General features: G+C 44.1%; 1 protein-coding gene across 9 annotated transcripts in view; it reads left to right on the top strand.

Annotated features, from left to right (window-relative positions):
* The window catches only part of LOC146798382 (leucine-rich repeat and fibronectin type III domain-containing protein 1-like protein), a 2,623,090-nt gene that overhangs the window by 1,884,662 nt on the left and 711,459 nt on the right, over nt 1-26,969 (top strand). Inside the window, exon 6 of one of the 9 annotated variants that reach the window (XM_085625644.1) lies at nt 346-493. The exons of the other annotated variants lie outside the window; for them this stretch is intronic. The gene's annotated coding sequence lies outside the window, so the exon portion shown is untranslated. The remainder of the gene's footprint in view (nt 1-345; nt 494-26,969) is intronic. 9 annotated transcript variants of the gene reach the window in all.

Raw genomic sequence — 26,969 nt, forward strand, 5'->3', positions numbered from 1 at the left:
TTACTGTGTTACTCGCTAATGGTCCCAAAGCCATTAGACCTACTTACTTGAAGGTGCCTGCAACACTCAATATATCAACACTTTATTAATATACTTCTTCATGTAACTGTTGCAAAATCAATATGTAACATAAACATGAAATGCTGTGAAAATGATTTGAGAGTTTTTAATTTAATATAATAACGAGCCTTATGGTTTTTTTAAGTCATAGGCTTATGCTTTCTTTTGTGACTTTTCCAGACATTGTCTATTTTAACTGATTTGCATAGATAATGATAGAATTATTTTATGCACTGCGAATCACACAGGCCTGTTCACACATGTTCTTGATTCCCTGCTACAAAGTAGTGTTGTCTAGAGCTCTGCTGCCACATGCTGTCAAAGGAAATGTTATAAAACTGCTGTAATTCCTACTAATGGGCAAACAACGAAGCATTCTTGCCATTGGTCTCTGGTAAAGAACTACATATAACCACTCTACCAATCTTCTCAGGTAAGTGTAATTTAAATAATCTAATTGGATGTTGCCATTTTGACCAATCAGATTGCTAGACATATGGCCATCTGGCACAACCTTCCAGCACACACCAAGAATGCCATTTATTCCAGTTCTGTGGGTAGTGGGGACTTCTGAGGGGAGTCTTCACCTTCCGTCACTTTCCTTCTAGTGGAAGGTGCAATGGGTGCAGCAAAAAGGGTGGATAACTGTCCCTATAATAAATATGCAAGAATAGAGTGATCACTTGTAAAACAATTGGTTATTAGTTGAGAAGAGTGAGACCCCACTCAAATAATGAATACAAACCTTGTAATGGTGAACCACAAATGTCACTAAATAAACCTTTGCTGAAGCCCCCGGTGGCTTGGCACAAAAGTCAAACTTAATTTGAAGGCAATGTGCAAAGTATTTATGCAGCACTCAAACAGTAGTAAACTAAAATACAACACCAGAAAAATTCCAAGCCAATATAGAAAAATAGAATAAAATGGAATACATTGAATCACGTTGGTGGGAGATGCAGCCAGTGGTTATTTGGCACGAAGAGCTGGTTGCTGTCTGAACTTGGCGCTCGCAGATGATGCCGTGACCGGTGATGATGTGAGGCGCCCACTTGCTGTCACAAGATGGCTTAAATTCTGGATTTAAATTGGAGTGAAGATGTTGTAGGTTTAAAGCAGGAGAAGTACACTCTGATACCAGCCAAGTGTCCAGGACTTTGGAGACACCTCTTGGGGATCAGGACTCACTCTAGCAGAGGCCTGCAGCAAGGCTCAGGTAGGACCAGTTGGTGTTGATCAGCTAGGCAGTAGCGGGGAGGCCTCTGGAAACTTGTGTCCCTGTAGCTGGAACAGGAGATCAGACAACTGACACCTGTAGTCACTTCTGGAGAGCCTGAGAATAAGACAAGCATTCTTCCTTCTTCAGACCACAGGGCACTCCTTCTTCTGACTCTTCCACAGGTCCATGAGCGTTCTGATGAGAGATTCTGAAGGTGCCACAGTAGTTATACCAAGTCCCAGTCTTCGTGTGCTAGGCAATTCCTGGCCTAGTCCTAAACTGGTTCTGATAAATTATTTTCCTTCCTCTGGGGTTGGCTCTAAACTGTCTACGGCAGGCAGGGTCCTTTAAAGTGTAATCAGGGCTGAGCACAACACTTCACCAGCCACCCTGTCAGGAAGACCAACTCCCCTTTCACACAGGTCCCTTTTGTTACCATGTCTGAAAGGAATACTCAACACTCCAGAGGAAAACCATTCACAGTCATGTGACCCTGGACGCAAGCAGAAAGGCATGTTTGGTTTAGGTAGAAAAATGCCAACTTTCTAAAAGGGGCAATTTCAGAATAGTAACTTAAAATCTGACTGTATCATTAAAAATGATTTAAAATTACAATTCAAGTGAGTGACAAAGGCATTTCTCTATCTTATTCCAAACTGAATGTATCACTTATTAAGTGTAATAAGGCAACTCAGTGTTAGACTATTGGAGGGATAGACTTGCTACAATGAAAAACAACTTTAAAAGGCTTTTTCACAACAAGGACATGTACACTTAAGAACATGAGCCCTTTTTAAATACCATGCACCCTGCTGTATAAACCTTTGGGGTCTACCCTTGTGGTGACTTATTAGTAATAAACAGGAAGTTTAGGCCTGCCAAAAGGTTTATTTTTCCAGGTCGAAATGGCAGTTTGAAATTGCACTACAGGCTTCAGTGGCAGGCCTGAGGCATGTTTTTTTAAATACTATTTTCGTGGGTGGCACAATGAGTAGTGCAGCCTACTCGCAGCATTTAAATAACAGGTCCTGTGTACATCTAGTACCGTTTATTAGGGACTTCTAAGTTAAATGTACCAATTGGGCATATTACCAAGTTTTCAAGGGCGAGCACAAGCACTTTACCACAGATTAGCAGGAGTAAGGTGTACAGTCTTAAAAGCCAACAAAAAGGGTTCATCTGGAAGGGCAAACATCTGGGGGTTACCCTGTACAAAGGGCCCTGTGCAGCACCACTTCTATTCATGCCATTACAGACACCGCTTCCAGTCCTGAGCTTTTCACATTCAAATAATTGCGAACAGATGTGTTGATCTAATAGGTTAATAGATACAAGCCAAGACTACATTACCCACAGTGCATTAGGTTTTCACACACTAGCCCAGGACTACAAACAATGCCCATCATGACATGGAGGGAGATGGTGTCTTTGTGCAACTATTGCATGTATGCCTCACAGCTGCATATTAATTCCAGCTCTTCTGCAAGTGGCCTGGAAGTTCTAGTAGAGAAAGCCCTGTGTATCACTCAACGACACACTGCATAGCAGACACGGACAGTGCTTGGACTGAAATAGCCCAACAAACCACAATGGCCCTGAAATGGGAGTTTATTTTCCCCCTGTCATAGCACAAACATCTCCACCAGGCAGGAGACAATCTCAAATTAAGGAGCATGGCCGTTTGCCAAGGTGGTAGAGGCTATACCCCCTGCCCCCCCCCCCAGGCTGCCTCTCCTCCAAGGCAGGCTGCCTCTCCGCCAAGGTCTAAAATTCTCCTATATTCCACTATACAACTGTGGAGATGGTGAACAACTGTGCATGAACTCTTTCTCTGCAACTTTATATGCATACAAATGTGATTGGCCTTATTTTATTATGTATTTTGGGGGTTGTGCCTCTAACATGAAATTCGATAACAATAAATAACATGTACATAAGCCTTTTTCAAAGCGTTTAACCTCTTCAGTGCCCATGACAAGATAGTTGCGTCATGGAGCACGGTCGCGCTGTGCCCATGACGAGACTATCTCGTCATGAACCCCACCCACTAATAAAACGCCCGGCACAGGAGGGGGAAAGGGCGTGGCACAGAAGGGGTTAATTCTTTGTACATTTTCAAATGTAGTGACAGTCTGTTTTCCAATCAGTATTCGTTGTACTTTATGATTGAACATTCAGTTCTTGATTATGCAAACCGTGGTTGTCTGTGCACTAAGAGTTTGAGATGCTGGCAGTAGCATATTGGCTGGGTGCATGTCTGCTGAATTTGCTTTACTGCAGAGACGTAAAGTTGTGCGGTAAGAGTTCCTCCAACTTAAGCATTTGTAGGTCCCTGGATGTAAATCCCACGAGGATAGGTGCAGTCAGGTCTTTAGAAGGGGCATGTCAGTGCACTTAGATAGTCCTTTGGTCATGAACACTGTTTTAAGTGTGTGTGCTCCAGCACAACCCACCTATCTTTGAGAGGACTAAGAGGTCCCCAAAATGGTGGTGCAGTCTATCACTGTAGTCCCTTGTTCGAGACCATCCACAGAGTCCACATCTCTATTCTAGCAGGTGCTAAATTTCCTGTGGCATGATTGCAGTTTGTAAATTACCTTGTGGTCCATTTACGTAACTGTGGCACGTGAACTCCCGTGGCTCTACCAGAGCCAAGCCAATGCACGTTCAGTGGTGTCGCTAGGGTTTTTGATGCCCAGGGAGATACCTCAGTGTGCCGCCGCCCAGTGCTGGTAAGAGCGGGGTGGAGGTGCTGCCGAACTACCACGCTGAGCATGTGGGCTGGGGGAGGTATGGTAGTACAGGCGATGGGCGACAACAAGCGGGGGCATTTAGTGACACCAAACGCCGACGAGGGAGAATAAAGAGAAAAATAGAACAAAACTTACCTTGAGCTCCTGGCTCACCACCGCAAAACTCACCTTGAGCTCCTGGCTCACCACCGCCCCCAAATAAGTGACGCCCGGGGTGCAACGCCTACCCCACGCCAGCCCCCCCACATTCCCCTCCCCCCAGCCACGCCACTGTGCACATATTCTTTTACAGGTGCACATGTAAGCTAGACAGTCCTCAGTATTGTCATTTGCATCCCAGCCACCATGTCATTTTGGGTTTTTTTTGTGGTTTTTTTTCTATCCGAAATCTGAAATAATAAAGTTGAATTATTGCTAATTGGTGTCACACTTTTTGCGCTTGGCACCACATTCTGGATTCTGCTGTGGCCTAAAAAATACCACTAAGAAGCTCATCTTACTTCCCCAGAAATGTCAACGAGGCTGTTCCACATCTCGAGAAGACTGTTGTGCCTTGCTGACAATGAACTGATTGTTTTAGGCTTTTTTATGTATAACTCTAGGGTAAATTAGTTATAAATAATTGACTGAAGTGCAGCAATCAGGAAGTCATTTGTTGATGTCATCGGGATCAAGAATTAATTTCTGCAAATCTGAGCTTTTCCATTCCAGCCATCTGGAGCAATAAAAAGGCGTTTTCAATCTGATTAATAAACTTGCCATCGGTAGAACAGTTTCCTTTTAAACCCTGTGTTGCATCTCATTGATTTAGCATTTAATGGCCTCTTGAAATGGCTATTTCATTATATGCATTACCCCGGCGACTGCACAATTTTGCATTCATTTATCACTCACCCAGCTATCTCTTTCTCCATCTATACATTTATCCATCACGCCTTTGATGCATTACATGTCAATTAGTTTAGCTGTATATTTATTTGACTGCATTCCTTTCATCCAGATATTAATTCATGTTACTTCTGATGTAAATATATCAATTTATCATGTAGTTTTATACTTTGGTGTTTCTTCCATCCTTTAATCTGTTAGCTCATCTATTGAACTTTCCTTCTGTTGCTCCTTTTCCTTTCTATTAATTCATGTAACCATACGTGCATATGTTTTTTATTTAGCCTTCTTCTCCCTCATTAAAACATCCATTTATGCATCTATCAGCAGTATGTCTATTGATGCATATATATACCCATTTGCACATGCATTTACCAATTCATCCATGTATACCTGTTTATCTCATAAGTGCTTTATGAACCACAGACCCATGTGCACGTTTGCATATCGTTATTACACATGCAGTCAGTGTGTTCCTTGCCCTCTTCTTTCCCATTACCTTTGTCATTCTTATTTTGCTAGTTCTCTTGTTGGTTTAGTTTGTTTTAATTATTTTGGGAAGAGGTCTTCCAACCGCCACATGGTAAAATGTGGTCAGCATTTCAGTAGTCCCACAATGAATAAGCAAATGTACATGTAATGGATCTAAATGTGAAATAAAATGTAAATTTGATACTTGTATAGCGCACTACTCACCCGCAAGGGTCTCAAGGCGCTTGTACGAATACCGCTGTGGAACCCATCCTGGCTTTCTCTGTGAGGCGTCCACTCCTGGGCACCCCCAAGGTGGAGGCCAGGCATCCTTAGCGTTGTGGGGGCCGTTGTGGAGATTAAGCAAGCTATTGCCCAGAGTTGCAGAGTGGGACTCCATGATTGGAATAGGCACTGAGGTGAGAATTATCAGGTCCGTGGAATGTTTGAGCCCAAGACCTGCCAAGGCAGGGAATTGAACTCTGGTCCCGGGCTAGACCTCTGCATAAGGGTCTGCCGCTCTAATCATTGAGCCACACTTCTCCACTAAGTGGAGGTTATCTTACTAGGCACTGGATATTCTCAAAACCTCGCTAGATCTTGCTGTTGGGTAAGGAGAGCTCTGGTAATTAGTGTTAAAATTCTGCTAATGGCTCCACTACTTTATTCATAAATCAGAGGAATGGGAAAATTCTTTAAACAATAAACGATGATGTCATTGACTTAGTAACACAGATGCACCTTTGTCCGGTAAGGAAATGTGCCATGGCTGATTTTTACATTGTGCTTAATTTGTAGAATAAAAAGTGCCGGTGCTCAGAGTATTGAGCAGAAGCACTCGTGGGTTATTAAATGTCAGTGTGCTGAATACTGGGGCTGCCAGTCCTGAACCCACCTCATGCCTCTTAATCCACTATCAGACACTCCCTGCCCCTTTATCCCACTCTAGCAGGTTCCTCCTTTCTCCCCTTGTGGCAGCTTTCCCGTATTTCTCTTCCTCCTCCTTTCCCGTTTTGTGTTTTTTCTAGGGTAAGCAGGTGTCCTGGATTTGATGGGACATCCCGTTTTTTTGCCAGCTGTTCTGGCAGATGTCAGGAAATCTAGCTCATGTCCCAGTGTTTCGAGAGGGTCGGCTGAAAACTGTGGGAAGTATCTTTTTATGTTTTGCAAAGCAGGGATAGTTCGAAGCTGTTATAAGAAAGCAATTTAACTAACAGGCATGCTACTGGCTTTAAAAATGGCATTTTATTTATGTTCTTATTGGCTCTTCTGTAGCTCTCAGCTAAGGAGCACTGTTATTCTGTGCCCCAGGTTCAAGTAAAATTGTAGTCCTTCTTCTATTTTTGGGAAATGTCACTGTTTTTGGCCTCTAATATTCTGGTCACCCTAGTTTTTTCCCTCTCTTGCTCTCGGGAAATGTCTGAAGATAAAAAATAAGTGACAGTTGCTAAAACAAGTGCTGGTGGCATCCCCAGTGGACCACCGGCTCAAAGCATTGTTTTGACCTAAAAGGTTCCCACTGTACACAAAGGTAATATTGACACAATTCGTGGGTAGCATTCTTACATGTACTTTGCCTTCCTGTTATGTAGTGTACCGCTGCCCAAGCGTTCTGACTCCGAATATAATATTCTACTAGTCGGTCTCCATACACGCTTGCGTTTCACCGAAAACCTATATCTTTAATTCCTCCCTCTGCAATGACCTGAAGTATTTTCGTTTCTATTTCTGGAAGCATCACGGTCCTAGGGGATTTTCCTAGACCTGCGATGTATTTCACATTAGCTGAAAAGCTGATGCTTTAATGGAGCTTAGTTCCCGGGAGATTTCCGTCTGTTTATGGTTGCGCTGTATTCCATTCACTGTAGTAGTTTCCCACATAGATGTACTGTATCCTGGAGGTATTTAAACAACAAGTAACAATATCCTTTTTTTACTGGCAAAATATCTGCCTCAGATGTCCTTTAAAAAAAGCAATTTCTACTTATTTCAATCATGTTGGGAGGCAGTTGTTACTAGGATGATTGATGAAAATATTGGTGAAATGGGCAGAATGTGGCAAACACCTTCAGTATATAAAGAATTTCTCAAATGGGAAAGGCTGCTGTACACCGCTAAAGTGAATGCTCCTTTATTGACTTTACCGTGTCCACGAACGGTACTGTGCCATCCGAAGAGCAGGCCGTTCCTAAATCATGCAATGCAAACAATTATGTCCACAGTGCTTTAATTTGAATGGATTGTCCTCCAGTGTTTGAAGTGTTTTCTGGGGGTGACCTTTGAACATAAGAGATAAGGAATTCCTACCTTACATAAAATATCTTTCTGATGTCTGAATCAAATGAATGGACTTTTGCGCAGTGACATCAATTTTGCATTGCCATTACTTTGACTAATATTACTTTGAATGAGCGTAAAAAACTGTGAGGCCTGTCAGCCATAGGGTGGTCTCCCCACCTAACTTTTTGCCTTCTTAGTGTCCTGTGAGTTAGAGATTATAGAACTCTTTTAGTTCTTGACTGACTCCGTAGAACAGTGATGTAAGTGTGTGGGTGTGGGTGATGGCGTTAATGAAGTAGAATATTCAGTTAATGGATATACACTGAGGAATAAAGACATGTAACATTAAGCTCCATGTGTGGCGTGATCATTTGCATATACCCGGGCTGGGGTAGGATGCTACAACTGGCGATGAGATTGGGGATTACGTAAAATACGGTGACACGAAGAACTGAGAGTGCTCTGCCAGAGAGTTTGCCGTGGTCTAGCAAACTGCTCATTTATAGCACAAGTGCCTCAGTCAAATTAAAAATCGATGGTTGGCGTATGTTGAGTCAAAGTGCCAATCGAGCCAGTGCAAGGTCTGGGAAGAAAATAAGGACCTCACAGAAAGTTTGTTTGTTGTCGGCTAGAAATTTGCAGAATAAAGTTGAGATAAGAGGTACTGCGCCACAACGTGACACAGAGCAGTAATTCATACAGTATGACAGCAATAAAAGCTTTGACAACCAGGTACAGAGAAGCGCTAAAGGCCGTAATCACTGTGTGCAAGGAAGCGCTATAAGCTTAGTAATTTCTGTCATCAAGAAACTTTAAAGGCAGTGACAACCAGGTAAAGAAAGTGCAACCAGCCGTGACAGCTAAGTGCAAGAGAACGCTGCGAACAGAAGCAGGCGAACACAAATACATTCTAAAGGCAATTGAAACCCAATACAATGCTAAGAGGTGAGAAAGGTGAAGAACCCATGCAAGAGACAGCCACTACTCACCGCCAAAGAAGAAGTACCTTCCAACTGGAGAGCAGTCACAATGATCCAAATGTTAGCACGCAGCTAGTATGTGATGAAGAAGCCGCTACAAGCGTGTAGCTGACGCTGCCAGAGCAAGCTCTGATTCCGGTAGCAGAAAGATCCACAGGTTATGATGCTGCCGCCTTCCCAAAACCACCGCCTCCCTTTGACACTGTCAAAAGAAGAATATTGGAGACAGATGGACAGCATGGATCAAAACTTTTGATGATTTCATTGATGTGCTGAAAGAAGCAAATAAAAAAAAATCATTAAATATCTATAGAATTTGGCAGACAACATAGTAAAGGAAATGCTAAACAAAATACCACAAGCTGTTGAAGTGATGTACCGTCAAATCAAAGAAGCACTAAACACCAAGTTCAATCCAATGCCGAATGTTGACTATGAAAGATACATCTTCCGTCAGGAAAGGGAAAGAGATGGTGAAACGATGGATACGTTTGCAGAAAGACTTCATTCACTCATAAAGCTTGGCAAGTTCAAAGAGTTCAATGATGAAGAGAGGCTATACGTTTCAGGGTCATAGATAATTGTCTTTCTGTATTCTGCAGACAAAGATTGCTGAAGAGACACTCATGCTCATGGCTGCAAGAGTGGAAGAAAGAGCTGAGAGACAGGCAGCTAACATGAAGGCTGGAACAGCCCAAAATGAATCAAGGACGAGGGTGAAAAGTAAGTCAAACACAAGGCATAAGGCCATAAAGTAATGTCTCCAAAGAAAAGAAAGTTGTGTTTCCGATGTGGATTTTCTTTCCACATGAGGGTAGATGTCCTGCCATTAGAGAGGTATGCAAAGGCTGCAGGAAAGAGAACTATTTTGTAACAATCTGCAAAGTGGGGGAAAGATCAAGTGTGTCACGTCAAGAAAACAAAAAGGAGGCAAGATCAAATGTATCACATCGACAAAACAAAATGTTTTACAGAAGGTTCCAGACGCAAGGTACTACGCACGCCCACAAGGCCAAGCATCAACATCAGTTGAGGCAAATAGAAACTGAACGATGTTGATTGTCATCAAAGTCTTCATCCAAAGGATCGTAACCATCATTGCCGAGCAACAGTGGAGAAGATGGGTGTGTGATGTCAATGTTGGCTGCCGGATGACGTGCACATGCAGCATTAGCTTCTTGCAAGGAAGAATGCGTAGCAAATCTAGGCCGGAAATATAGACTGGAAAGTGAAAGTGCAAAATTCGTTTTGACACTGTTCCAAGGTCACACTGAAAGTAAATGGATGCTCTCTATACATTATATCATAGACAGTGGCTCCTCGATAAACATTTTGCCAGTGGAGAAGTACAATGGACAGTCTCCAGTGCCATGTTTGACTTCATGAAATACCAAAGTGTATAGGTAGGCTGCTTCAACGCCACTGTAAAGTCAATGTCCATTCATAGCAAAAGTGAAGCAAAAAAATGCGAAAGTACAAGCGCCAATTCATGTCTTGCCAGGCACTTCAAGTGCAAGTTTACTCAGTTTCAGTACTGCTACTGACATGGGGCTCATTTCCGTAAACTACTATGCCAATGCCTATCTTGAGATAGTGAATCACTTTCCATCTTTGATCATGTACTAGGAAGACTTAAGACAATGAAAGTGCAACTTCACATAAATGAGGACATCCTTCCTGTTGCTTAATGACATCGTCAAATTGCATACCATTTACAAGAGGCTTTTGAGGAAGAACTTGACACCTTCTTAAAGCACAACATCATTGAGAGATCCACTGGTCTATCGCTGTGGGTATCACCCATAGTGGTAGTGCTGAAAAAAGATAGTGGAGGAGCTGTGTGCATCTGCATTCATATGCAGCAAGCTAACAAGGTGATCAAAAGAGAACGACATCAAGTCCAGACATTGCTGAGATGACTGCGCAGCTGAATGGAGCTAAAGTCTTTTCCCGCCTTGATTTGAACAAAGGGTATCATCAGCTCAAACTGTAAGAGAATTGCAGGTGCATTACTACCTTTTCGACTCATGTTGGTTTGTTTCAATTTAACAGGTTAAGTTTCGGAGTGTCATCAGTTTCTGAACTTTTTCACAATGTCACTCGTCGCATAATACAGCAGGTCACAAATGCTTTGCATTACAGTGATGACGTACTCGTTTTTGGGGCAAAACAAAGGGAACATGATAAAGCGCTTATACAAGTGGTTTATGCTAGCCAAAGTTTGTCAACAGAACGTGCTTATTCACAACCGGAAAAAGAAAACCTAGCTGTAGTGTGGGCTTGTGAGCAAATTCATGTGTTCCCGTATGGAAAACATTTCACAGTTGTCACTGACCACCACGCATTGCTCACCATTTTAGGTAATCGTAAAGCCAAGATGCCCCATCGCATTGAGAGGTGGGGGTTGCAATTGCAGATGTATGATTACACAACTGTAATCTCGTGTGCCAATACAGTGTGGATGGATCAAACCCAGATCTGTTGACTGGGTGTGAGTGTTTGATTGGTTCTGATGCTCCGTCCATCACCACCCCCTTTTGTACCGCTTTGTTCGCCATAAGTTGGCAGGGTATGCTCAGACGTGAGTCCCTTGCTCACTTTGCCACTGGATTCAAGCAAGCCTGGCTGAAGACGGCTGAAATGCCAGAAACCGGTCCTAGGAAGCTTGTTTCCGGTCCAGGGAAGGCATGGCTTGGCAGTTCGGGCTGGACTGTTCCCATGAGGCACAGGGTCAGACTGATTTGCATATGGCCATGTCTGAACTGGGGTGGCAGAGTGGGCTAAAGAACGGTGATGGATCAAACCCAGATCTGTGGACTGGGTGTGAGTGTTTGATTGGTTCTGATGCTCCGTCCATCACCACCCCCTTTTGTACCGCTTTGTTCGCCATAAGTTGGCAGGGTATGCTCAGACGTGAGTCCCTTGCTCACTTTGCCACTGGATTCAAGCAAGCCTGGCTGAAGATGGCTGAAATGCCAGAAACCGGTCCTAGGAAGCTTGTTTCCAGTCCAGGGAAGGCATGACTTGGCAGTTCGGGCTGGACTGTTCCCATGAGGCACAGGGTCAGACTGATTTGCATATGGCCATGTCTGAACTGGGGTGGCAGAGTGGGCTAAAGAACGGTGATGGATCAAACCCAGATCTGTTGACTGGGTGTGAGTGTTTGATTGGTTCTGATGCTCCGTCCATCACCACCCCCTTTTGTACCGCTTTGTTCGCCATAAGTTGGCAGGGTATGCTCAGACGTGAGTCCCTTGCTCACTTTGCCACTGGATTCAAGCAAGCCTGGCTGAAGATGGCTGAAATGCCAGAAACCGGTCCTAGGAAGCTTGTTTCCGGTCCAGGGAAGGCATGGCTTGGCAGTTCGGGCTGGACTGTTCCCATGAGGCACAGGGTCAGACTGATTTGCATATGGCCATGTCTGAACTGGGGTGGCAGAGTGGGCTAAAGAACGGTGATGGATCAAACCCAGATCTGTTGACTGGGTGTGAGTGTTTGATTGGTTCTGATGCTCCGTCCATCACCACCCCCTTTTGTACCGCTTTGTTCGCCATAAGTTGGCAGGGTATGCTCAGACGTGAGTCCCTTGCTCACTTTGCCACTGGATTCAAGCAAGCCTGGCTGAAGACGGCTGAAATGCCAGAAACCGGTCCTAGGAAGCTTGTTTCCGGTCCAGGGAAGGCATGGCTTGGCAGTTCGGGCTGGACTGTTCCCATGAGGCACAGGGTCAGACTGATTTGCATATGGCCACGTCTGAACTGGGGTGGCAGAGTGGGCTAAAGAACGGTGATGGATCAAACCCAGATCTGTTGACTGGGTGTGAGTGTTTGATTGGTTCTGATGCTCCGTCCATCACCACCCCCTTTTGTACCGCTTTGTTCGCCATAAGTTGGCAGGGTATGCTCAGACGTGAGTCCCTTGCTCACTTTGCCACTGGATTCAAGCAAGCCTGGCTGAAGACGGCTGAAATGCCAGAAACCGGTCCTAGGAAGCTTGTTTCCGGTCCAGGGAAGGCATGGCTTGGCAGTTCGGGCTGGACTGTTCCCATGAGGCACAGGGTCAGACTGATTTGCATATGGCCATGTCTGAACTGGGGTGGCAGAGTGGGCTAAAGAACGGTGATGGATCAAACCCAGATCTGTGGACTGGGTGTGAGTGTTTGATTGGTTCTGATGCTCCGTCCATCACCACCCCCTTTTGTACCGCTTTGTTCGCCATAAGTTGGCAGGGTATGCTCAGACGTGAGTCCCTTGCTCACTTTGCCACTGGATTCAAGCAAGCCTGGCTGAAGATGGCTGAAATGCCAGAAACCGGTCCTAGGAAGCTTGTTTCCAGTCCAGGGAAGGCATGGCTTGGCAGTTCGGGCTGGACTGTTCCCATGAGGCACAGGGTCAGACTGATTTGCATATGGCCATGTCTGAACTGGGGTGGCAGAGTGGGCTAAAGAACGGTGATGGATCAAACCCAGATCTGTTGACTGGGTGTGAGTGTTTGATTGGTTCTGATGCTCCGTCCATCACCACCCCCTTTTGTACCGCTTTGTTCGCCATAAGTTGGCAGGGTATGCTCAGACGTGAGTCCCTTGCTCACTTTGCCACTGGATTCAAGCAAGCCTGGCTGAAGACGGCTGAAATGCCAGAAACCGGTCCTAGGAAGCTTGTTTCCGGTCCAGGGAAGGCATGGCTTGGCAGTTCGGGCTGGACTGTTCCCATGAGGCACAGGGTCAGACTGATTTGCATATGGCCATGTCTGAACTGGGGTGGCAGAGTGGGCTAAAGAACGGTGATGGATCAAACCCAGATCTGTTGACTGGGTGTGAGTGTTTGATTGGTTCTGATGCTCCGTCCATCACCACCCCCTTTTGTACCGCTTTGTTCGCCATAAGTTGGCAGGGTATGCTCAGACGTGAGTCCCTTGCTCACTTTGCCACTGGATTCAAGCAAGCCTGGCTGAAGACGGCTGAAATGCCAGAAACCGGTCCTAGGAAGCTTGTTTCCGGTCCAGGGAAGGCATGGCTTGGCAGTTAGGGCTGGACTGTTCCCATGAGGCACAGGGTCAGACTGATTTGCATATGGCCATGTCTGAACTGGGGTGGCAGAGTGGGCTAAAGAACGGTGATGGATCAAACCCAGATCTGTTGACTGGGTGTGAGTGTTTGATTGGTTCTGATGCTCCGTCCATCACCACCCCCTTTTGTACCGCTTTGTTCGTCATAAGTTGGCAGGGTATGCTCAGACGTGAGTCCCTTGCTCACTTTGCCACTGGATTCAAGCAAGCGTGGCTGAAGACAGCTGAAATGCCAGAAACCGGTCCTAGGAAGCTTGTTTCCGGTCCAGGGAAGGCATGGCTTGGCAGTTCGGGCTGGACTGTTCCCATGAGGCACAGGGTCAGACTGATTTGCATATGGCCATGTCTGAACTGGGGTGGCAGAGTGGGCTAAAGAACGGTGATGGATCAAACCCAGATCTGTTGACTGGGTGTGAGTGTTTGATTGGTTCTGATGCTCCGTCCATCACCACCCCCTTTTGTACCGCTCCAATACAGTGTCATGGCACTACTTTTATAGTGGCTGATCCCTACATTAGCTTCATTGTGAATTCCAGTACACCTGCTGCCATATCAGTAGAATAAATCATTGCTGCAACAAGTACTGGCAGGGATTTGCTAATACTCAAAGGCATTATTACACACCAGTCGTGGTGAACACTTACTCGACCTCTTCATGATGACCTTGAATACCAGAAATTCAATAACGTGCAAGATTAACTTTCTGTTACTTCATCTAACGAGGTTTGAGAATTGTCATACCCAAGAGTCTGAGACAAGTCATTGAACTGGCCCATGTAAGACACTGTGGAGTTGTTACTACGATACAAGCTTTACGGTACAGAGTGTGGTTCCCTCATCTTGATGAAAGAGTTGAAAAAGAGTTGAAGGCATGTCATATTTGCAACTGTTGCCATTTAAGACAACCCCACGTCCGTTAAACATGTCTGATATCCCAAAGCATGCATAGGAGAAGATTGCCACTGATTTATTTGGACCCATTGACAATAGACATCATCTACTAATAAATTATTGATGAATATTCCCGAATTCCTCTGGTGTAAGATCTGTTGTCAACAACTCATGATAAAGTCATTGAGAGACTAGAAAGTATTTTTCCAACATGGAGTGTTCCTTTGATTTGGAAATCTGACAATAACCCGCCTTTCAATAGTCAAGAATTTAAACATTTTCCCCATCGCCTGAATGTCAAGCAGCAGAAAAGCACACTTCTCTGGCCATAGGTGAATGGTGTGGTTGAGAGATTTATGAGTACCCTCAAGAAGACTGTTATAGCTTGAACTGAAGTCAGTTCTTCAATCTACGCTTTGTGCATACAGGTCAACTCCCCATTCTACTATGGGTGGGAGCCCTGCCATCTTAATGTTTTGGAGAGCCATTCGAACCAATTGCCACAATAGACCACTTACAGATCTATTGACATTAATGAACTTCAAACCACTGATTTGTCTCACAAACAAAAAATGGCGACCTATGTGGCCAGAAGCCACTGTGCTTGCAGCACTGTGTTTTACAATGGAGACCAAGTATTTGTCAACGCAAGTCTGATGACCCTTTTGATGCTGACCCACTGAGGGTTGTAATTAGTAAAGGACACATGTGACTGCTCACCGTCCTGGAAAGTCCATTACGCAAGATGTTTTGCATTTCACACACTTGCCTTGATCTTCATCAACTCCAGATGTCAGGAGTGAGACTTGTCCACCTGAGAGTCCAGAGAGCCCAATGACTGGACCGATGTCTCTGTCATGGACACTAATCTGGTATCTCCATGCCCACACATGACCAGATTTGGGCAACCGATTCGAGCACCAAAATGACTTATTGAGTTGTAATGTATATACAAATTATTGGAACTTCATATTTAACAAAGTGAGAGATGTAGTGTCTTGTGAGTTAGAGATGACGCGCCCTTTTGGTTCTAGACGTACTCCTTAGAACAGTGACATAAGTGCATAGGTGTGGGTAATGGAATTCATGATGTAAAATGTTCAGTTAATGATTACACAGTCAGGAATTAAGACATGTCATACCAAGCTTCGTGTGTGGCATGATTATGTGCATGTACATGGGCGGGGGTACAATGCTACACCCTCCTTCTCCATTTTTTTGCTGATCTTGTTTTGCTGGCCTTAGTACTCTGCTCCCTTTAACACTGCTAACCAGTGCTAAAGTGCATGGGCACACTCCTTAAGACATGGTTACGTAAGCTCATACCCAGTGGGCACAATTAATTTTCTCATAAGTCCCTGGTAAAGTAGCACTACATGTGTCCAGGCCTGTATATTAAATGCTACTAGTGGATCTGCAGTACTGATTGTGCCACTCACATTTAAGTAGCCCTTTAAACATGTCTCAGGCTTGCCATTGCAGCCTGTGTGTGCAATTTTGAAATGCCTTTTCAACCAGACAAAAAAAAACGTTTTGCCAGGCCCAAACCTTCCCTTTTTATACATATACGTCATCCCTAGGGTAGACCCGGGACAGCCCAGATGGAAGTGTGCAGTGTATTTAAAAGGTAGGACATGTACTTTCAAGTTATACATATTATGATAGTGAAACATTCTTCAGTTCATTTTTCACTATTGCAAGGCCTACCTCTCCTATAGGATAGAATTGGAGTTACCTTATTAAATTTAATAAGTTTAATTTCCAAATGGGAATAGGTAATTACTTCATGTTTAATGTCTCTGGAATCGTAATTTAAAATCCTAACTTATGGTAGACTCAGATTTTAAATTGCAGTTTTGAAAATGCCACTTTTAGAATGTTGTTATTTTCTTGCCTTAGAACTTCGGTCCCTGTAGCCTGTCTCTGGTCTCTGGTCCCATGGCCGGGTTTAGCTGACAGTTGGGCTTTGTGTAATCCTCCTAGAACAGCCACACACAATAAGGTGCTTAGTTGTGCCTGGATGGGCCATCACTGACAGGATAGGAGAGAGGCGCTAGGTATAGCCCCACTTACCCCTTAATAGGCTGTGTACTGCCTTCAAATAAAGGGTTGCACACCGCCTGGAGTTAGTCTGAAGCCAGGAGAGGGAAGGCAGTATGCCTGCCATCTTCAAAGAGAAACCTCTTGAAGCTTCTCCCCCACTTCAAAGTCACAACTGGATATAAATACACTTCTGGTTCAGTGGGTACTTTACCAGGAAGAAGGACTGCCACTCAGCTGAACAGCACTCTGCTGGACTACTGCCATTATGTGCTGCTACTTTGTTGTACTGATCTGTTGTCTGCTGCCCTCTTGCCTGGGTGAGAAGGCCTGGATCCACATTTCTTGGAGCCAGAACCCATTGTGACTTCAAGGGCTATTTGGCTGGCCTCCTGATCTGAAGCCTCAGGGACATCACAGGCTTCCAACAACCTTGCATCTTCACTTGGACTATGCTTTCTGTGAGTCTACCAGCCAAGTGATACCACCCTAGTCCTGGACCCTTGGAAGTGTGCTTAGGATGCTTTACCAGCCTCTGATGATCCAGCGCAACAGATGCATCTCCTCAGCTGTGCAAAACAAACCCGAGCAGAACCAGCGCATCTTTGCTGCTTTGTGGACTGGACCCGTCACAAAGGCTTGCATCGGCGCTGCAGCCCGCATAGCATTCGGAATCCTGCCTCTGCATGATGCATCCTCAGCTTAGGCCCTCGCATCCCTCGTTGATAGCACCCTAAAAGATGACGACATACTCCACATCGCAGCTCCTCAGAACTGATGCATCGCACCCAATGGGCAAAGCGTTTCTGTCTCCGGACTTCCCATTGCAAGCCCTAGTTGACTGGATCTTCAATGATGATGCAGTGGGACCCCGCAATACAGCCTTGCAGCTTCGCAGAACTGACGCATTGTCCCGGCTGCGCATATTCTACGCAGACCCTCACAAAGCTCCACAAACCAGGATTGAAGGTGCTTTGTTCAGCTGATCAAACTGGGTCCCTGTAGCCGGCCCATGCTCAATCGCGGTCGGCTTGAACTTTATACCTGTTGGTGCTATTTTTACTAAATCCTTTAAAATTGACTGTTTTTGGTTCTACTGATTGTATTTTTGTCGTTTTGGTCTTGTTTTATTTATTAAGAATTACTCTATGTTTCTAAATTAGTAGTGGGCTGCTTTTGTGATGTGTTTGTACTGTGTTAGTGTTTACAGTGTTGCACAAACACTTACATATTGCCTCTGAGTTAAGCCCGACTGTTTCATACAAAGCTACCCAAGGGTTGGGCACAGGTTCATTTAGGTCTAGCTTGTGACTTCACCCTCAGAAGAATGGTGGTTGCTGCTAGAGAAGAGTTTCACACCACCTCAACCAGTAACCCAATTTCTTACAGAAACACTGACTAACATTGACTGAATATTAATTTGGCCATTGATGTTATATCAACCACTGCGCTGCTCTATCACATACATTTCTAGATCTGAAATTAGAACAGTAATTCAACCTTGCTTCTGCAGTGGCTAGTTGGAGTATCGACCATAGCAGAATCAAGTGCCATGTTTCTCAGCCTCATTAATGGTAAGTTGAAGTAATGATGGCTAAAGTAATGACATACATCCACATAAATTACTCCAACACACACTACTGGTGTGTGGTTTCATCACTGTCCTTGGCACTGTTGGCGAGATCAATGGTTATTATCAGATCAAGGCACAATTACTTTGACTTTCCTGAAGATTTCCAGAGTAAAGACCTTTGGGCTCCTGTAATTGATCCCACCCCTTTTCCTCTCTTCCTAGAGCCTAAAGCTGGAATGTTGCCCTTATTAGTGGATATTTTAAGAGCCAACAGATGTATAAAATCAGATCAAATTTGATCAGCTAAAGCTAGAAATATTGAGATTTGTGTTTAGATAAGCGTGAGACATTGATCATGTAATGTCGAATAATTGATTGCTGCTAAGATAGATTTTTCTGATGGAAATTTAGTTTGATTCAGTTGCAACATAGAATTGTGGTCGAATGCCATTGATGGTTACATATTGGGGGAAATTGAGTCCATGTGTTTTAGTTGGTATGTTAAAACAGTCAATTGAAATGTTCCTGTTCGTTCTGCTGCTCATCGGTGAGCAGATGTCCACACACCAATAAGTGTGTTGAGGCTGTTTCTGTATTCATGTACACTGACAAGTCACAGCATGGAAATGCAGGCTTGTGGTCGAGAATGGTGAAATGTCATGGACCGCAATATACCTAGGGTTGGGTTATCTCTCGGTCGCGCTGTGCCCATGACGAGACTATCTCGTCATGAACCCCACCCACTAATAAAACGCCCGGCACAGGAGGGGGAAAGGGCGTGGCACAGAAGGGGTTAAATGTGGTTATGTATTTACTTTTTATTGACAATATTGCTCAAAATGTATGAAAAACATGTTCCAGAGAAAAGACTGCATAGTTGTCAGTCATCACAAATCAAGACCATGATTTTACATCGCGGACCTTATTTTGAGTTTGGCGAATAGGATTCTCTGTCAGAGCGTCACGGATACCCCGTTCTCTCTATTACAAGTGCTAAAGGCTGGAATGAATTTGTAATACAGCCAATGGGGAATCTTCGATGTTTGTGAGGATGTAATCGGTCCACCAAACTCTAACTGAGGGCCTCTGTTACTACATCTTTGTCATAAGCTTGGGGGTCAAAGTCGGAGGTGATTACACATGGGGGCGACCTCCAGACTGAAGCTTTACTTTTCATTGTTTCAACTGCAGTCCCTACATTTAGTAAGATGCATAATTTATTACAGAGAAACTGTATTGTTGGATCTGTATGATGTTTTTATATTGTTTTTATAAAATCGGTCTACAGAAAGATCATATCTCATCGATATTTTTTATGTGAGGAGGGACTTGTTATTTAGAAATGAAAGTTTTATTTGGAGAGTCACACAGTGCTCAGTGTGATTTGTGATTAGATTTTAATCCTGATTTGATTAACGCTCAGGTGCTATCCGTAGTTCTTCATCTTTCAGTGCATAATATCTGGATCAACCGTAAAGAGGCAGATTAAAACACTTCACACTGTTTTCCATTCCTGCTAATATTAGTTGTATTTAGGTTCTTATAATCCAGAGTGCTAAATAGCTGGTTAGAAATAATAGGAATGCATTTGTTAGGTTGTGATGTTACATAAGCATTTTTGTTGATGGTTTGGAAGGGTTTATTTATGCTAAATAGTCTTTGGTTCACAAAGCTAAAAATAATTACTATTAATCAGTTTACATTTGCCTGATTTAAAAAAAGATATATTGAGAAAGCCTCGTCAATACAGTCATGTCTGCTAAAGCTAACACCAGAGGTAATTCACTGGTAACAGTAAAGTAAGTGGGATTTTTTTAAAAAAATACTTCAGACCTAGAATTCCTTCGAAATCAGCTCCAAACAATGAGCTGTAACTCAAATGTCAGTTCAATGGTGAATGTTTGGTACTTTTAGAGTTGCAACGATGCTCTTACTATAGTTGCAATAATGTTATTTGGATGTGCTTTAGCGTGTCGGGTGGGGTCAACCGTTATATTGAAGGCAGTAGTTTGTACCTAAGCTGGTTGTACCCAACATACTACACTTCAGTAAAGACTCTTTGGGTTGATAATACAGTATAAATGTAGAGATGCTAACTCTCCTATGAAGATGCACTTTGTTAAATCTATACCATCATGTTACTTCTAGATTTAATACTAGGATATATTGGACCTTGCTTGTGTAAATGAATACATAATACCTCTCCCTATCTGGCAAACCATTAACATATTGTGAAATTTGGTCTAAACCACAGGAGTGCATCAGACCTGAGGATTCCTCAAACCAGTCCTGTTACATATTGTGTGTCATTCACTCAGAACTGCATGGAGCAGCCACTCCTCTTTCAGACATCAGCATTTTAATTTCTGCCTCAGTACACCTGTAATGTTAAACCAAGACTGAGGGGTGATTAATTCTCAACACATCACAAATGAGCTGTTTTGTACATTATGTACCATTTACATAGTGAGCAACACACGTTGTTGTCTCTAGGTGTGTGACTGTGAGAGGCTAGAACTAACAGCCTTCATGTAGGTCAGCAACAGGTCAAAACGGAAAAGCCTTAGATTTTCTTGGTAACTTCAAAATGTGTTCTACACTAACGATCCAGCCGCATCCTGACACTGTTCTCCCATGGCACCCAGATTTCTTTTATTTAAGGGTCTTCATCAGTGATAATGTATGATATGATCCTCTCACAGAACTTGAAGCAAATTCTTGAGCCGTCTGGCATCTCTCTTAACTCTCAGGGCCTTACCATGACTATGGCTGTCCATAGGACCTCCCTAGACACGGTGGCGGTGCGGGCACTGCTGCACCAGTGGTCCGGCTGCCCCATTATGACTTGGATGGTTGTACCCCATTGGCACCACTGCAAACACCAGACATCAGAGATCCCTGGCGGTGTTGCAGGAGTCTTGAGGCTGCAATATGCTTGGGAGGATGGCCCGGCCAAGCATATAGCGAGTTTCCTCTCTGCCACTGTTTTCATGATGTTGAGCCCTCCAAAAAAGTGTGGCGGACAGCAAACTAAGGGGTCCCTTCATGGTCTCCTTTTGCCTATGTGCTAGGAGATGCATGTGGGGGGCACATGGTGTGCCCCCCTGTCTGTAAACACCCCCAGTTCCTGCAGGACATGGACTTAACAGTCCATGCCATGCAGGAGCCTGCAATGGTGTTCCCCTTGTTGTGCTATTACGGCTCTCCTATTAGCCTTTACACAGGCACCATTGTGGGCCAGCCGCTGCAGGACTGCCCGACCTAGATTCTACACGGAATCCGGCGGGTGGTCTAAATATTGCTTTACGGTGCAGGAGCTTGGATCTGGCATGGCGGTCCACTCCCACACTGCCAAAATCAGTATAAGGCCCTTAGATTTGATCAAACTAGGACCATATTTTCCTCTGTTTGCGACCGGTTGATATCATTCTAGGAATGCCGGCTAAAAAAATATTTTCATAGTCAAGCCAGGTGTTCAGTGTGTTTCTAACCAGCTTGGCTCTTGCTTTAGAGGGATGAAGGTAATTACTTTCCTTACCCGTGAAAGGATGTCATAACTAAGTATTCAGCCTGTTATGACGGAGGCAATGCTGTTAGTTCTAGCTCCTACGTTTGACCCTAATTCATGCTTTGGTGTGTAACTGTGAAGGCTTACCTGATGTCACAAACCTGGTACGTAACACTCCAGACACCATAAACTGCCACCATTAAGTACTCGGGAGGCAAACAAAAGAACGAGAGAGTAGTCACAACAGGTGCTACAAAAAGACACATCGGGTGTGAACACACCAGCGACCAAGTATTAACGATTGCGGGCCTGATTTAGATCTCATCGGATGGAATACTCCATCACAAACGTGACGGATATCCCGTCCGCCATATTATGTTCTCCATAGGGTAGAATGGGATCGTAATATGGCGGAGAGGATATGCATCACATTTCTGACGGAGTATTCCCCACCACCAAGATCTAAATCAGACCCTAAACCATTACTAGCAAGAGGCTTTTTTCATAATGCTATTGAAAACATACTTTAAAAATTTCTCCTGCTTAGTTTTTCTGCAAAAATCCTTAATGTTGGTTCTAACTTGAATTGTGTGCGTTGTCATTTCTTTCTGTATCAAACTACCAAACTCTGGCCTGGCACATACACCAATCATGAACCTATGCCATATTCACATCAAAAAGTCTGCTGCGTAGGGCAACATGGTAATGCTCAGTTTACTGGTACTTTGCACTACATTCACAGATAATGAGCACCCCAGAACCCTCACTATCAACCCTTGTGACTCATCCTAACCCATAATACTAGTAAACATCTGAGCACAAGGCAGAGCATGGCGCTTAGGGTGCGGAGTGCAGCTGAAGCGGTCCTCACACCTGTAGCTGAAATACCATAATCATTGATGACCTTGATATATGCCCAGAAGCCTTTTTTTCTGAGGACCCCTCTTGCTCCCTCCTCCTGTACTCTTCTTGGCACATCTGGATCGGCTGTTGGGAAAGAGTACATGAACAAACTGAGGGGCATATTTGAAACAGGCAGCGATAATTATCGCTGACCTTGTATACCGCATTTTTTTCTATCACTGAAATATTTCGCCAGGCTAGCATTGTATTAACAATGCTTAGCACCATGGCGATGTATAGTCCAGCGATAGTGCCCTTTTCCATGGAACATCGCTGGTTTTCCAGCGATGTTCCATGTAAAACGGCGATATGCTTGATGATACGGCCCTGTGGTCGTATCACATGAATCCACCTCCCATGTTAGGTATGCCTTAGTCAGGAATTTAACAGATGTTAAATTCCTGCGTTAAGGCATATATAAATAATCGCTTCCCCCCCATTGTAAATATCGCGAAGCTGCCTTCGCGATATTTACCCATGTTGTTTCCACAGACACGCCTACTTTGCATCTCATTAGCGATGCGAAGTTAGGCGTGCTGGAAACGGGAGCAAAATCAGCAAAACACGTGATAGTGTGTCTTTGTTGATAAGGCGATGAAATTATCGCCGCTTTTCGACCGAAAACGGCCGCAAAAGCAGCGATAATTCTTTATCGCCGCATTGTTCATATGCCCCTGAATTACGTAGAAGAGAAGCAGTAAGAGAAAGTGGAAGCGGATGCTGAGCGTGAACTGGAAAGTTCCTGAGGAAACAGAGATGGCGTTTAAACATTCATCAAGTAAAAATGGAGAAAGGGCAGCATCCATATTACCACAATATCGATTCTTAAATGTTGCAATATAACAATGTCGCAGCAGAAATGTTAACAATAAAATTTTTTTACTGAATTTATAAAGTAAGTATAGATTTACTAAATTGTATTCACTCTATACGTACCTTGATTATATCAGTCTACACGGTACATAGATATAGAATTAAGAAAAGTAAATACAGAGCTTCATGGTATTTTTCTTCCTGCTATTCTCGCTCTGATATTTTTTAGCACAGTCTTATGGTGATTCATGTTCTTGCATACAACCAGCAGCAAACATGAACTCGCACAGTGCAGATGAACATATTTAACACGTATGGAGGGGCATATTAACAAGGGATTTAGCTCCGCTTTTTTGGCTTTAAAAGCCAAAGAAGCGGAGATAAAAATATCGCCCTATCAATAACAGGGTGCTAACATGCAAAATCGCATGTTAGCACCCTTTTTCACTACGCTTCCCTTTGCATCTCTAATGAGATGCAAAGTGGGAGTTCCAGAGCAAAATAATAGGAGAAATGTCGCTAAGCGACATTTTTCCTATTATCAAGCTTCACGCTAACCCTGTTAGAGAGAAAAAAAAGCAGCGCTAACCACGGTTAACGCTGCTTTTTTACGTCTGCTAATTTTCAGATTTAGCCATGTAATCCAATGGGAGGTGGATTACATGGCTAAATCCACCATGGGCTATCAACAAGGATATCCCTATCCTTGTAGTTTTATCGCTGCATTACCAGCGATATCCTCTCAAAATGCCGCTATCGCTGGATTTTTTATCACCTAGGCGGTTAGCGTTGTTAATAACGCGATAACCAGGCGATATTATCCAGCGATAGCGGGCGTTAAAAAAATTAACGCTAAGCGCCCTTAGCGTTAATTTTCCCGGTTCCTTGTTAATATGCCCCATGATTATTTGTCTTTTCTCACATGACACACTTGTTCTCTTTTCTGTTGTTTCGCAAACTAAACATCACAAATTCCAACTCGTAGGACATCATTTCATAGGCCATTCTAATCTGGAATTTAGTCCAATTCGTGGATGTTGATTCACCTAAGTGGCTGAGGAAGCGGAAGTGACATCAGACACCATGCACTGTTTGTCATATGGTATCACAAGTTTGAAAACCTTCTTGCTCCTAGAACCTTACAGCCTCTATTTTCATCAGAGAGGCGAGTGGAGGTCACATAGAGAAAACGGTTCTTTAAACCCCGTTTATTCTCTGTTCATGTCGCTTCCTTCCTAATATTTGAAATTAGGGGAGTATGCTTAGCGTAAGGGTTGCAAAGGATCAATGGGAGAGGATGTGGTCCGTCGGCTACGCTGCCGCCGCTGGTGCAAGAAACCAGGGTTCGAGCCTCGAGGTCGCGTCCACATCCTGTGATTCTGGGCAGATCCCTTAATCTCCCCGTGCCTGAATGTGTAATGTAAATACGGTGCTATGTAAAGCGCTCCAATACCCTCGAGTCCAGTTCGCGCTATATAAATTTGCAAAAAAATTAAAAAATCCAAGTTTATTTATTTTTGAATGTTAAGGCAAACCAAATGTGTAGCTTGTAATCTTTTGATATTCAGACACTATCTGCCAGATTGAAAATACGCATGTGTTTCAACCACATGAATTTTTTGCATAAAAAGTTGAAAACTGAATATAGAGTTAATTGTCTGCTTGATAAATGACCGCACCAAATCATGATGACTGAACTGATCTTCATATAAATTGCTATGGCCATCGGTTGCTCTGAAATAAGAAGGGAGGGACTGTAGAAGGTGCCTTTGTGAGCAGCACGTCACCAGGTGAACGCGGGGATCCAGGCTCCATCAAATTTTCCATTATGCAAAAAGGCCAGTTAAAACGTATCTGCTGCGACTGTGGCCGCTCTTCTTTTTTTGTATGAAATATAATTTAGTCGCAGATTAGTATTCGAATTGAAAGCCATAATGTTGACGATTAGGCTCACCATTTCAGACAGATGTGCGTATCCACTCTCTGTCACTTCACGTCTGCTTTTATCTGGATGCCTTTCAAACATATTCTTCCCAGATGTTACAAACAGCAGACAACCTGAAAGTAGCAACCGACTGACATTGTACCTTTTGTGATGGATTAGCAGAAAAGTCCACGTGTTTGAAGCGTCGCTGTCTAAGTGCCTCCTTGATGCCTTTGAAGGGGTGCCAGGTTCACACAGGCATCACACTCTGCTGGAGCATGCGGTCTGTTCGAAGGCACCAGCACGCAACAGACTGCCCATCAGATCCCTTCTTGGAGTTTTTCCAGTTTATATCTTATTATTCTCTGAACTTATTGCACCTGCTGCTGTGATGTCTTGGTGTTCAGCTGGCATCCCATGCCATGTTGTGATTGGCACAGAACTGGGTTCTTTTTGTATTTCTCTTAAATGCTTAGAGGATGCACTGAAGTGTAGGGTATAGAATTATAAAGTCAAACCAAGATGTAAAGCAAATGGTTCAAAGGATGAAACTCTGCCTTGTTGGAAAAGAGCTGGTTAAGTGGTACCTTTGCTAAACCGACCTGTCTCTGCTGTGCCCTGGACATGTGTCACTCACCAGGATTACTAGAAGATCTCAATGGCAGAATAATATGGAAACAGTCAAAACAAAAAAGTAAAGCACAGCAGAGTTGTAGGGGAAAACGCTGAGTTGCAACCTCTGGACAAGGATCAGAAGCAAACAAGCATTGGCGTAGCCAATAGGTCTCGCCTTTGGGACCTTATAAGTGTTTAGCCATGCAACAGTTGCATAACTAAATACTTATAAGGTCCCAAAAGCGCGACCTATTGGCTATGCAAAGCGGCCGTGAAAGTTAAAGTGATAGCGATCGGGTTCACGATCAAACATCAAAGCGGCCGTGCGGCCGCGAAAGTGAAAGTAATTGCGTGGTGCGTGCGCCCGCGCACATGCACTGTAGCTCTAGGCTGGCCTGGTAGCACTTTTTGGAGCCCTCTCAATAAGTCTCGCCAGACCAGCGCATGCGCTGGGTCAGGCGAGACCTAAAAATGGGCAGCAATAGAGCAAACATCACCAGTGCAGAGGTAAAAGCAGCAATAGATGGAGGTTGGGTGAAAGATGCAGGTGCTAAGGCAGAGGAGCGTCGTCCCACTGCTCTCAGAGCAGGAAAAATACAATGATAATAACATTGTTATTATCATTTTATGTTTCGGAGCTATAGCTCATAGCTAGGGCGGCAAGAGGCTGGTGCCACAGGAGGAGCAGTGGTTCATGTGCTTTAGTGCGCATGACGGTTTGGCCGGCCGGCTTGGGCCAGACACACAGTCAAGCGCACTTAGCATGTTCGCCACTGGACTGTAATCCTCAGCCTGGGTGGAGAACATGCCCAGGCTCCCATCTGAGCGCCGAATCACGGCTTTCAGACAAATTACAACGCTGCATTGCAGCATTTTGATTGGCTTAGGGCAGCCTGTGTACTTCTGCGACTCATCAGCGAAGCAGCGACGAAGGAGAGACAGAGGCAGCCGTAAGGGAGTTTTACAAATATGTTGTCCCTACCA

Source organism: Triturus cristatus, chromosome 9, assembly GCF_964204655.1.
Source record: "Triturus cristatus chromosome 9, aTriCri1.1, whole genome shotgun sequence".
Classification (NCBI taxonomy): Eukaryota; Metazoa; Chordata; class Amphibia; order Caudata; family Salamandridae; genus Triturus; species Triturus cristatus.